This window comes from Bison bison, unplaced genomic scaffold (genome assembly GCF_000754665.1).
Source record: "Bison bison bison isolate TAMUID 2011002044 unplaced genomic scaffold, Bison_UMD1.0 scf7180017864471, whole genome shotgun sequence".
In the NCBI taxonomy this organism is placed as follows: domain Eukaryota; kingdom Metazoa; phylum Chordata; class Mammalia; order Artiodactyla; family Bovidae; genus Bison; species Bison bison.
In genome coordinates, this window is record NW_011495032.1 from 35,168,078 (window position 1) to 35,180,371 (window position 12,294).

Consider the following 12,294-nt stretch of genomic DNA (forward strand, 5'->3'; position numbering starts at 1 on the left):
GATTTACTACAAGAAACTGTCTCATGTGATTTTGGAGGCTGCCGAGTGAGTCAGGACATTGGAGACCCTGGAATGCTGATGGTTTACTTCCAGTCTGAATCTGAAGACCTGAGAATCAGGAGAGAAGATGATGTAGGTTCCATTCCAAATACTGGCAGGCTCAAGACTCAGGAAGAGTTAATGTTTCAGCTCAAATCTGAGGGCAGGAAAAAAGTCTATCTCTCTGTTTGAAAGGAATCAAGAAGACAGAATTCTTTTTCACTTGAGGGAAGGCCAGTCATTCTTTTCTAGGTAGGCCTTCAACTGGTTGGGTGAGCACCACCCACAGCAGGGAAGGCAGTCGTCCCTTAGTTTACTGATTTAAATGTTAACCTCGTCTAAAACACCCTCACAGTATCACCCAGAAAATATTTGACCCAATATCTGGACACTCCATGGCCAGTCAAGTTGACACATAGCATTAACCGTGACACTTTTCATGTTTTCATTGCTTGGAATTGTCCCCTTTCCATTGCACACCTGTCAAGTCAGAGCTCAAGTCTATGTTTTCTAAGAAGATTTTCCTAACTTTCCTTCATTGATTTCTTCCTTGTCTCAACTACTGATAGCTCTCAGAGAGTCAATACTATGTGCTAGTCCAGCATGATACACTACCTTAGTTTTTCTACTCTTGTTTTTGGTGTATTAGACTTGCCTCTACCCAAGTGGTGATAATCATCAAGGCAGGACTCCTGTCATACTTTTAACATAAACTTCACAGTGCTCAACACGCCTCAAATTTTGGCTAATTGGTTTTTTATTTACTTTCCCAGTTCATAAAAATTTTTATCTGAGTACTTTTACTAACTAGAAGATACTATAACATTCTTCCCAAGAAGTACTTACTACTGGAATACGCATTATTATTACATGCGTACTGAGACAGTCTTGGAGATAGCCGTGATGCTGAATTTTTATTGTACCACCTGTTGAGTACAAAAAAATGATACCAGTGTAGAGTTTGTCTTAACTTGCATTCCCACACTGACATAGGTTTTGCTGAAAAAGCCTTGGGAAACAGTATGTTCATAAAGTAACCTACTTGATGTTGAGTAGGCAGCAATTATATTGTAATGTCCTAGAGCTACTGATGCTGGGCTTTGCAAAAAGGAGATTAATGACACAGAAAAGACCATGGTGCTACACAATGAAGACATTTATTTTCAGCTCAGAGTCTACACAGAAGGTGATTCTTCTCACCCAAAGGAGTTTAAAATGTTCACTGGTTGGTTGACTTCAACAAAGAAACAGATGGACCATGGACGAATGGATGAGACCAGGGTGACACTGGGGTCTACAACTAGGGGCACCTCTAACACCTCCCCCAGGACAGTGATTAGCTCTCCTGAGCACACCTGGAGGAGGTAGAGAGAGGTAAAGGGAGAGGCAGGAGGTTAAGTGAGGAGGAAGAACTGGATCTCTGTTCTTAAAACTGGGCTGCTGCCATTGATGAGTTTCCTTGCTATCTAGGGAGCCATGTGTGTCTTTACAGAAGCTCCCAGGGCTGGGCTGGCTACGTTCTCTCTGGCAATGGCACTGGGACATTAGCGTTCTATTCTTTGATAAAGTAATCCACATGTCCATGCTTCTTTCCCTAGAATGTTTCCCTCTTAAAAACCTCATTCTTATGTAGAGTGTCTACACCTAAAGGAGAAAAGAGAACACTTTCTGTTTGCCTGTGGTTTGGGGGTCCTGCCCTAATATTCACAGGGCAGGATCAAGGGTACAAATGGAGGTCCATATACTGTATGTCTAAATATTTAAAGTTTAAGCCAACAAATGCTTGCATGAAATACATTCCAACCCACATCCTTGACCTAGAAAGCCTGGCTCAAATTTAAGCTTCATCGTAGCCCTTATTTATAGTTCTGTTCACAACTACAGCTTCCCTTTATCACAATCTTGGGCACAGTCTGCCCTTTGGAAGATGGACAAGACAAAGATACCAATTCAGATCCAATACACTCGGTGCCTGTTGGGTGGGCAATCCTGGTGTCTCTGGAATTTAGACATTGGCCTTAGAACTGGGGTCACAAACTCAGTGGGAAGGGAAACAGCCAGCAGGTGGCTACAGTCAAATCTTTGGTTCAGGAGCCCAGAGCAGCAGATTCACCTCCCCAGGTCTCAAGGCAATACTGAGGCTAGGGGTGGGAGGCAGACAGGGACCCTTGTACATTAGTACAAAAGTTTTGCAACTGCAAATCAAATAAAATGCAGGGAATACAATCCAGTGGGAAACTCACACATATACTACTCAGGTCGGCGAGTTAAAAGAGGCAGTCTCAGGAAATTTCCGTACAAACAGGCACCTTGTCTTTCCAGCTGATTTTGGAAAGGACTCAAGTCCTCCACACAGGGCAATTGGAGAAAACTCCATACATAAAAAGCGTACTTGGTGTCAACTGCATAAAAAGAATGTGGGGCATCCTGTGATTTTTACCAAAGCCCCTGAAGCAAGAGGCAAATTCCCAGGATAATCAGGATAAGATACAGAGCAAAGAATTATTAGCAGAATCTAGGAAAAGAGGAATCCAGACCATCCTAGGTCAGAAATCATGTTCTTGGTTACAGATCTATGATATATCCTCATGGTTCACTGAATAGCAAAATGTACATAGTACTTTCAGAGTCAGGGTTCAGTCATTCTGAATATATCCCATTGTTATCTATATGAATTCTCTAGGTCAAATTATAGATTCTTACACCAGCTCAGGAAAAACAACTGAGCCCCTTCTCCCCGTCCCCTTCAGTGACTTCAGGATGGTTGCTTAAGATTGGTATTGATGGGAGTATTTTTAAACACCATTTGTTGTAGCTGTGTAGACACTAAGTTGTATCTGACTCTTTTTTAACCCTGAGGACTGTAGCCCCCCAGGCTTCTCTGTCCATGGGATTTCCCAGGCAAGAATACTGGAGTGGATTGCCATTTCCTTCTCCAGGAAATCTTCTTCACCCAGGGATCAAACCCACATCTCTTGCATTAGCAGGCAGATTCTTTACCACTGAGCCACCAGGGAAGCCCATTTTTTAACACCATAGAAAGCTACAAACATTACAAATTAGGGCTGTCTTCCCCTAGAGAGCCTTTTATTATTAATTTACCAGCACACAACTGTTTGTATGCCGAAAGCAGACAAAAATATCAGGTAAGTAGTTCTCTTCTTAATGATGCTAATTTCTCAGTAGGCTACATATTTATTATGCACAGCCATAATTTACATACTTATATCTAGATGTTTATTTGAAGATATATAAAGTCCAAAACCTAGATTTTGTTTTCAAAGATTATGAATGAGAAATATCTACGTTTAAAAACTGCCAGGGTCATCTGATATTTTTATCCAAATGTGATTTGAAAAGAATAATTTATTGCCCAGGAAAGTAATAAAAATTAGTTTTGTGTTTAGGAAAAAAGGAGAAAAAAAAAATATTCTCCTGCACCTGGTCAGAAAGTGCTACTTAGCTTCTGAGACTAATTTTGAACAGAAGGAAGGCATTCTCATGTTGATGGTTTTACTCTGGGGTTTGTTTTCTGATGCCTAGAGCATCAGATCCAAAAAAACAGGTGTGTGTGTGTGCATTTCCTATGGGAGTCTGTCATCCCTTTGGTTCCCTTCTGTAAGAAATGGGAAAGCCAAGTTTCTTCGTCCGAGTCACGCTTCAACACGCCGAGGGCGGACACGGCACACCTGCTCCACCTTCGCCACACGTCACTCATCATCCGCAGAGAGAGAGGCATCCAGAGGGAACAGGGCGAGGGCGGTCATCAACCACCTGAAGAACTGGGCATGGCCTCCTCAGCTGTTTTCTGTGTCTGAAGGCATAAAGTTACAAAATTTGGAAAAGTCAGAACTGCAGGGCAAACCAGCTGCATAACTCCTTTACAGGGAACGGGGATGGAAGAAAGTGCGGTTTTTCAGCTCTGAGCACAGTTTGGAGAATACTAAACACAGGTGCCATGACTCCAGCCGCTTCCTGATTTATCTGCAACATCTGCGGAGAAATCCACAGCCTAGAAAGAAATTACCTTGACAACTCCTTTTACCCAATGAACTGTTGGATTTTCTCAACATTCCTGTGTAATACTTGCACCCCAAACGCATTTGTGGAGTTGAATGGGAAAGATTTTCATTCGAATTGACTCTAACAATTCTGACCTGGTTGGGGTTAATTGGTCTAGTGAACAGTAAATATTTTGATTTCTTATGAAATTTTGAAGACTAAGTATCTTCTTTAGAATAAGCATTATACTGTAGACACCCCATTAATTTTTACTGTGGTAGGCTTAATGATGGCTCCCAAAGATGTCCATATCCTAGTCTCCAGAACCTCCAGGGAATATGTGATGTGACGCGACAAAAGGGGCTTTACAGGTGTGACTAGGTTAAGATCTTGAGATAGGGAGAGTAGTTTGAGTTACCCAGATGGGCCCAGTGTAGGCACAGGAAATTTATAAAGGAGAGGGCAGGGGGGGTGGCGGAGAGATTCACTATTGTGTTGCTGTCCTTGAAGACAGAACAAGGGGTGTGGAGCCAAGAAATTTAAGTTACCTCTGCAAGCTGGAAAAAGCAAAGAAATGAGTCAACTCTGGAACACCCAGAAGGAATATGGCCCTGCTGCCACCTTGACTTCAGCCCAGTGGAAGACATTTTGGACTTCAGACCTCTAGAACTGTAAGAAAATACATTTTTGCTATTTTAAACCACTGATTTGTTATAGCAATAGTAAGAAATTAATATATTTATGAAGTAAAATTTAAAAATCCATTCAACTGTAAAGGGGGAATTTGTATCTGAAGTCTGCAAAGTTTAGAGACCATACCATTATGTTTCACAACACACTTGTCACAATTATATGCAAATGTCTATCCAGATTTATACCCAAGGCACTTGTGTTTCAACAACACTTTTTATTTAAGGCTAAGGGATAGTTTTTAGACTTAAGGGAAAACATATGATAGCATATGCTCTCCTGGGAAAGACTGAAGTCAGGAGGAGACGGGAACGACAGAGGATGAGATGGCTGGATGGCATCACCAACTCAATGTACATGAGTTTGAGTAAACTCCGGGAGTTGGTGATGGACAGGGAGACCTGGCGTGCTGCAGTGCATGGGGTTGCAATTGAGCGACTGAACTGAACTGATGATAGCATCAGTTAAGAGAGACATATTTAAAATACTAACGCATACTCAGCACTGCTAAAGCAGATAGGTTGCCAGTTAATTATGATAACTTGACTTTTTGATGAGTAAAATCTCACATTCTGTGGAAATGGAGTTTGGGTGTGTGTGTGCAGTTAGCTGGAAGGATAGTAGGAAGCAAAATAACCCATTTTAAGAATGCTATCTAAAACTTCAAGGGAAGTCTGTGTTCTATTCCCCCACTTCAAATAAAAACAAAAGGGGGGAGTGGGAGATGTGAAGGTTTTGAGGAGACGGAGGTCACCCAGCAGTCATAGATTATAAACTCTGGAAGTGAAGTTGATAAGGTATGGGCAGGAGAGTGTCTTTTAGAAACCTGACAAATAAGGCACAATCCTACAAATGAACCATAAACCCATAGAAAAATTCAGGTTTTTAACCAATTTTTCTCTGACCTAAGAAACTGTGAGACAAAAAAAGTTCTATAAGGCAGAAGCCTGCCTTGGAGAAAAGCCAGGGTCAGTCAACTGTAGCAAAGCTTACTGTTGTTTTCATAAGGTAGATGGATGTGGATCCACCAGTGAATGAGGAAGGCATAGTCAAAGGTGGTGTTTCAGTTTGGAAGAAAAGCATCTCCAATGCTCCCTTACTGTGAAGTTAAGAGAAATAAGATAACAGAATTTACTAAGGTCTCAGAGGTTGGACTGCCATTTCTGAAGTCTGCTACCTTGATGCAATTTTAGAAAACTACGCAGATTTGGGGGTAGAACAGCCCAACTCCTGATTCAGCAGTTCTCTTTACTCAGCAAATAGAAGGCTGTGTAAAGGCCCCTGGATGTAAGTCTCAGAGCTGTGTGATGAGCCAAGCACAACAGCAAATAGGTCCTGAAGCCATTTGCATCTGAGGAGGAACTCGTGAGTAGGATGCAAAGAGAGTCCGGATTTAGAGTGACTAAACAACAACAACCCTTAGACAAGCAGTACTTCATGTCAGTTTTCCAATGAATCCCAAAAGCTAGAAAACTCCTTTCTAGATGGATAGGATGAGGGTATCCTGATGCCTTCGAAGAGCTATGTTAATTTTCTCTCAATTGCTTTCAACATACCAGTTAGACTTTGCAGCAGTGACCAAGGTTTTCTATCTTGTACTTCCATGACTACCTACATGGCCTTGCTTTTACAAATTGTGTAGGAGAAGAGCATGCTCTATGTCACTCTTCTCTTTCTACCTCCCCACCCACATTATTAAAGCTACTCAACTTAGACCCCAGAGGCATTGTTTGTAAACGTCATTGTTTCACAGACCCCTTAAAAATGTAATAAAAGACATGTAACCCTCCCACTCTACCCAAAGAGGAGACTCTCTATACACACATAATTATACACCACATGCCACATATATTTGCAGGAGTTCATGAACTCCTGAAAGCCCATTTATGGAAGCCCACGTAAAAAAGCCCTCGCCCTACAGGATTTTCTTCACTCTGTTTTAGAGTTGCCAAGAGCTTTGAAAAGAGAGAGAGGAGTGCAATGATGCATGTGCCTTTTCAGATAGCTTGGATAGTTCCATGAGCTGTTGAAGAGTCAAAAAGCAAATAAACGTCAACAGTTCTGAATCCCAACATTGTTTAATGACAACCTTCCCATGTTTGCCAACTTGCTGCTTAACAACAATCCTGTTGACACTGTGGAAAAGGCTTTCCAGGTCCTCCCAGGTAAATAAGACACTCCTACCAATCACCTGGCCACCCAACTGAACTCTAATACACACAGAATTCATGACGATGAGTCACTCTCTTTGCCAAATGTACGTTGACATAGCATAGATTTTGCCTCTTCGTAAGAGCTTTTCATATACTAATCCCAGCAAAGATCATTATAAGAAGGCATCAATTCTAAGCAAAACTGTATGACTGAAGTGAAAGGTGTTGTTTTCACATTTGTGAGAAGTGTAAATGTCTAACTTTTCTGAAGCATTCCATTCCCATTGCTCTCAGGCCTTAGCATATGACTGGATGGGTGGAAGGATTTTTTTTTTTTAACTTATTTCATTTGTTGCTGAAGTTTAAGTCTCACCAATTTACGTGCAACTCAGTATGTTACTGGGAACAGGGAAGCAAAATTGAAAATTAGAACATTCATCAATTCTTTAGAAACAAATGAGACAAGTGGTAGATTTCCTGAGGTAGAAAAACATGAAGAGTCAAGGGAAGCACAACTTTTGATGTTGAAAAGACAATTGTGGAGTGGACAGCAGATAAACAGCATTTTCCCCTGCTGGCTCCACTGCAGAAGTAACTTGATCACTCTGTACAACCTGGCAAGAAGCTTCAGGCAGGAGCAAAGAACTATCCCAGGCAAGTAGGGGGTGGGGTGTGGAAGTTGTTAGATTGGCTTACCAAACCCTTCCCTAACAGCCAAGAAGGAAGTGGATTACCTATGGCTGTGACTAAGGAACTTATGGCCAACAAGACCAGTTGCCTGCACAGAATTCTGCCAAGTTCAGTAGCTTCAGCTTTCGTGATGGTTTTACACAAGTTTGGAAAACAGGTGGGAATATATGGGGGGGAAAGTCCAGGAGGTAGATTTCATTTTAAACAGTAAATGAAGATAAGCAAGATTTCCCCAGTGCAGGAGAAGGATAAATTAGGAGTTGGGGATTAACATAAATACACTAACATATGTAAAATAATCAACAAGGACCTACTGTATAGCACAGGAAACTCTACTCAATAATCTGTAACAACCTATATGGGAAATGAATTGGAAAAAAAATAGATACATGCGTATGTATAAGTGACTCACTTTGCTATACACTTGAAACGTGACACTGTTAATCAACTATACTCTAGTATAAAATAAACATTAAAAAGTTTTCCCCAAATCCAAAGTGATTAAATTATTAGAAACTACCTTAAATGCTAGAGGTCATATTGGAGGTAGACCGATTAACAAGGGCAGGGTTCCTGGTATAAAAGGAACCTGATTTGGAATTGTTGTAGGCCAAGTTCAGGGACCCTGGAAATAGAGAATTGGATGCAAGAGGTACTACAGTGGAAAACCAGTTATAGATTAATAACAACTGAAGACACCACAAATTAGAAGGTATCAAATTTAGCCAGGTGTTAGCATGATTGAGAATGAATTTTAGTGCTTTAACTTCTTGGGTTAGGAGTCCTATTTTTTAAAAAAGCACATTCTAATTGCTCAACTATGCAGAAAACCAAAACAATAGCATTAGTGAAGGGGGTTTTACCATTACAAATGTCAAGAAGGGATGATCTACACAGTTCCTCTTACTTGAATAGAATGTTCTTAGAAATGTCATTCAGTGATTTGCCCATAGTGTGAATGATTTAAAATGAAGACTTCTAATTATTTCTAGCTATAAATTGAGAACATATTTTAAGTTAGGCAGCATTATTGGACTCTAATATTCATATGAACTTTATCTAAGAAGCTGAAGGTCTAAAAACCTGTAGTAAAAAAGGACACCTTGACTTTATTAGTGTTTCAAAACTCCAGTAGAACCTTCTCCAAAGAGTTATAATATCACACAAAAGTAGGGGAAAGACTTCTAAGAAGTCTTCTGGAGCTTATGAAGGAGCTTCATTTACTGGAATTTATTTTATTTTTATTACTGAATTAGGAAAATGTGACCTTTCTAGGTGTAGTCAGAAAGTCTTTTTTTTTTTTTTAACTATTATGATTATTCACTACAATAAGGTCTCTATTTGCTACAATAAGGTCTCTGTTCTATTATACTGAAATATTTATTTAAAATGTGTAGCAATGAAATTTCTTCACTATTGTATATTTTTGTTCTTAATACAGAGTGATTTGTTGTTGTAGTTCAGTCACTAAGTTAATGCCTGACTCTGCAACCCTGTGGACTGCAGCATACCAGGCTTCCATGTCCTTCCCTTTCTCCTGGACTTTGCTCAAACTCATGTCCATCGAGTCGGTGATGCCATCCAACCATCTCATTCTCTGCCACCCCCTTCTCTTGCCCTCAATCTTTCCCAGCATCAGAGTCTTTTTCGGTGAATTGGCTCTTCGCATCAGGTGGCCAAAATATTGGAGCTGCAGCATCAGTCCTTCCAATGAACATTTGGAGTTGATTTCCTTTAGCATTGACTGGTTTCATGTCCATGCAGTTCTAGGGACTCTCAGGAGTCTTCTCTAGCATGTCTAGAGCCCCATGAACAGTGATTAAGCTGTACTTTAAAAAAATATGGATCTAAACTCAAGCTAAAGAACCATAAAATTCGTTTTAAATCCTGATAATACAGTTATAATTTGGTGCTTTTTTTTTTCTAGTTTTTGTAGTTTCAATTGTTGGTTATCTACAGTTTTTTTTGTTAACCTTGGCTCAAGACACAAATTATCTACTTGGCCACCTAATGTGGTGATGGCAAGGCCACAAGAGAATTTACTGGGGCCCGAAAGTTAAACATCTTTCAAATGACTCCAAAGAGAATGTCTGAAAGATGTGAACTCTGTCCTTTTTATTTATATAATTTTCTTTGTATAATTATTTAAATTTTATGGCTATGTAGATATTTCAGTAATAAAAATAAACTAGATTAAAAGTAAGCCAGTGGTGATACATGAAAGACATAAAGAAAGAAATGTCTAAAGTAGTTTGGACTCCTCTGAAGATGAATACATTAAAGAAGCAAGTGCTATACCAGTGTAATTTGTATTACCATTAATCACCAGAGCCCATGGGCTAAAACCTTATCTAGACACTAACTTCATAAAAGAACATGCAGAATATTTAGCAACTATTTTCATTTAAAAAAGCACCACATCCTCTATCACTTTCCTTTTAGTAATATCATGCATAGAATATCCTGTAGAATTTGAAATACAAAGTATAAAGAAGAAGGTGTATTGTGGTGTTAAGGGTGATGACAGTGGCTATTTAAGGACAGGACTTGTTTCTTAGGCATGAAAAGGCAATAGCAACAACCAAGCAAGTGATGAATTCATCCTGCCAGGATTTAGGAATAAACTGATGAAGTTCCAAGCAGAGTGACTCTGCATATCACTCCCATCTCTGAGAAACTGCCATAGGAAAGTTTCTCAATTATGTTTCCAGTTGAATTATCAGAAAGTGTTAATCAGAGCAGTAACTTACCCTTCAGAGAACTTCCATATTACTCATGGTATTTAGACCATTCTAATTCCAAACAATGAAGAGAAACCAGGAAAGAAGCAGAGTTCACTCTTCAGTCACTGGTTCTTGGAACTTACTTGAGCCAACCTACACATGCCAACACCTTTTTTTGTTGTTAATTTGCATTACTCTCTTGATCTTAAACAGATGGAGTCTTTAAAAATTAACACAAATATTTGGGATTTTGGTCTAATTTGGTTATTGAAATGATCAATTCCCAGACTGTGTGTTGTGTATACATTCTAGTCCTATATATATTATAGGCTCCTTTGGATCTTCTGCTCACAAGCCCATGGGAGCTGCAGCGCTTATTCTCCTCTACCATCATGATCCTTGAGGGCAAATGGTTTAATTGCATGTATTTCAATTGTATAAATAAAATGAAAGAAATGGGCAAAGCCACTCATGATTGAAAGGGCAAACTTAAAAAAAGTCTCAGTAATGTTTAGGGCTACTCTCTAGTTTTAGTGTGTGGGTTCCTCATTGAAGTGACTTTTTTGCGGAGCGTGGGCTCTAGGCCACTCTGGCTTCAGTAATTGTGGCTAATGAGCTCAGTAATTGCAACTCTTGGGCTGTAGAGCACAGGCCTAATAGTTGTGGTGCATGGGCTTTTTTGTTCTGCAGCATGTAGGATCTTCCTGTACCAGGGACTGAACCCATGTCTCCTGCATTGGCAGGAGAATTCTTTGCCACTGAGCCACCAGGGAAGGCTGATGGCTCTCATTACTTTCTATAGTACCTACTTCCATTTGACAGCAAAAATATAACCTGTTCATTTCAAATGGTTGTATGATCATTCAGTCATTTCAGGGGTACGCTCAGTCAAGTTGAGGGTTTTGTCTCTTTTCTTCTATCCAGGGTCACAACTATATCCTGAGCTTATGTGATCATGGCATGGAGTGGGAGTTGAGGGGGCTAGAGATTGTCTGGTCCTTGGTCAACATCCATCTTCCTCAACTGCTCATCGAGGCAGGTAGGCTTGACCCCTCTAGTTGTGAACTGTCATCCTTGATTTCTACTGCGCCCACAGATGTCTATGTTTGTCCAAGGTCTCTGGCTTGGATTGTCTAGATTCTTCTAGGTTCATTTGGTTCTGTTTATTACATCCCCACAACCTACTGTCTGCCTATCTAGGTCCTCTTTGAGAAACTTACAGACCAAGCACAGATTCTCTTCACTCTCAGAGCTCCCGAACCTTTCTGGGGGGGTCCTATTCTCCCCTTATCCCTGGATAGAGGGGATTGGGGGAGGAAATGAGAGAGAGTCTCTTCTCAGAGACCCACCCCAGTAGCTAACTGTAATGCTCTCTTTGATATAATTTTTCCCCACCCCCGTTCTTTTGGAAAACTGACTCTGATACTATCATACCTTCTTTCTGACTCTGCTATTGCTGAGGTAAAATATAAGATATGAGTCCTTCAGCCTCTTGGGCTTTCACTGCTCCAAAAGAATTTTCTTGCTCTAAACAGCTTTGGGTTTCAAGAGTCCATTTTGCAAATCAAGATCCAAGAATTTCACTCTTTTTTTCTTTGCATTCGGCACTCTCTCCACAGGAGTAATAAGGAAGTCTTATTTTAGATGGAAGACTTAAGAGTTTGACAACAGGGAAGAAGGAGGGGCTAAGCAGAGGAATGTGAGGCTTAGAGAGGTGAAGTAACTTGCCTGAGATAAGGCAATGGCACCCTACTCCAGTACTCTTGCCTGGAAAATCCCATGGATGGAGGAGCCTGGTAGACTCCAGTCCATGGGGTCACTAAGAGTCGGACACGACTGAGCGACTTCCCTTTCACTTTTCACTTTCATGCATTGGACAAGGAAATGGCAACCCACTCCAGTGTTCTTGCCTGGAGAATCCCAGGGACAGAGAAGCCTGGTGGGCTGCCATCTATGGGGTCGCACAGAGTTGGACACGACTGAAGTGACTTAGCAGC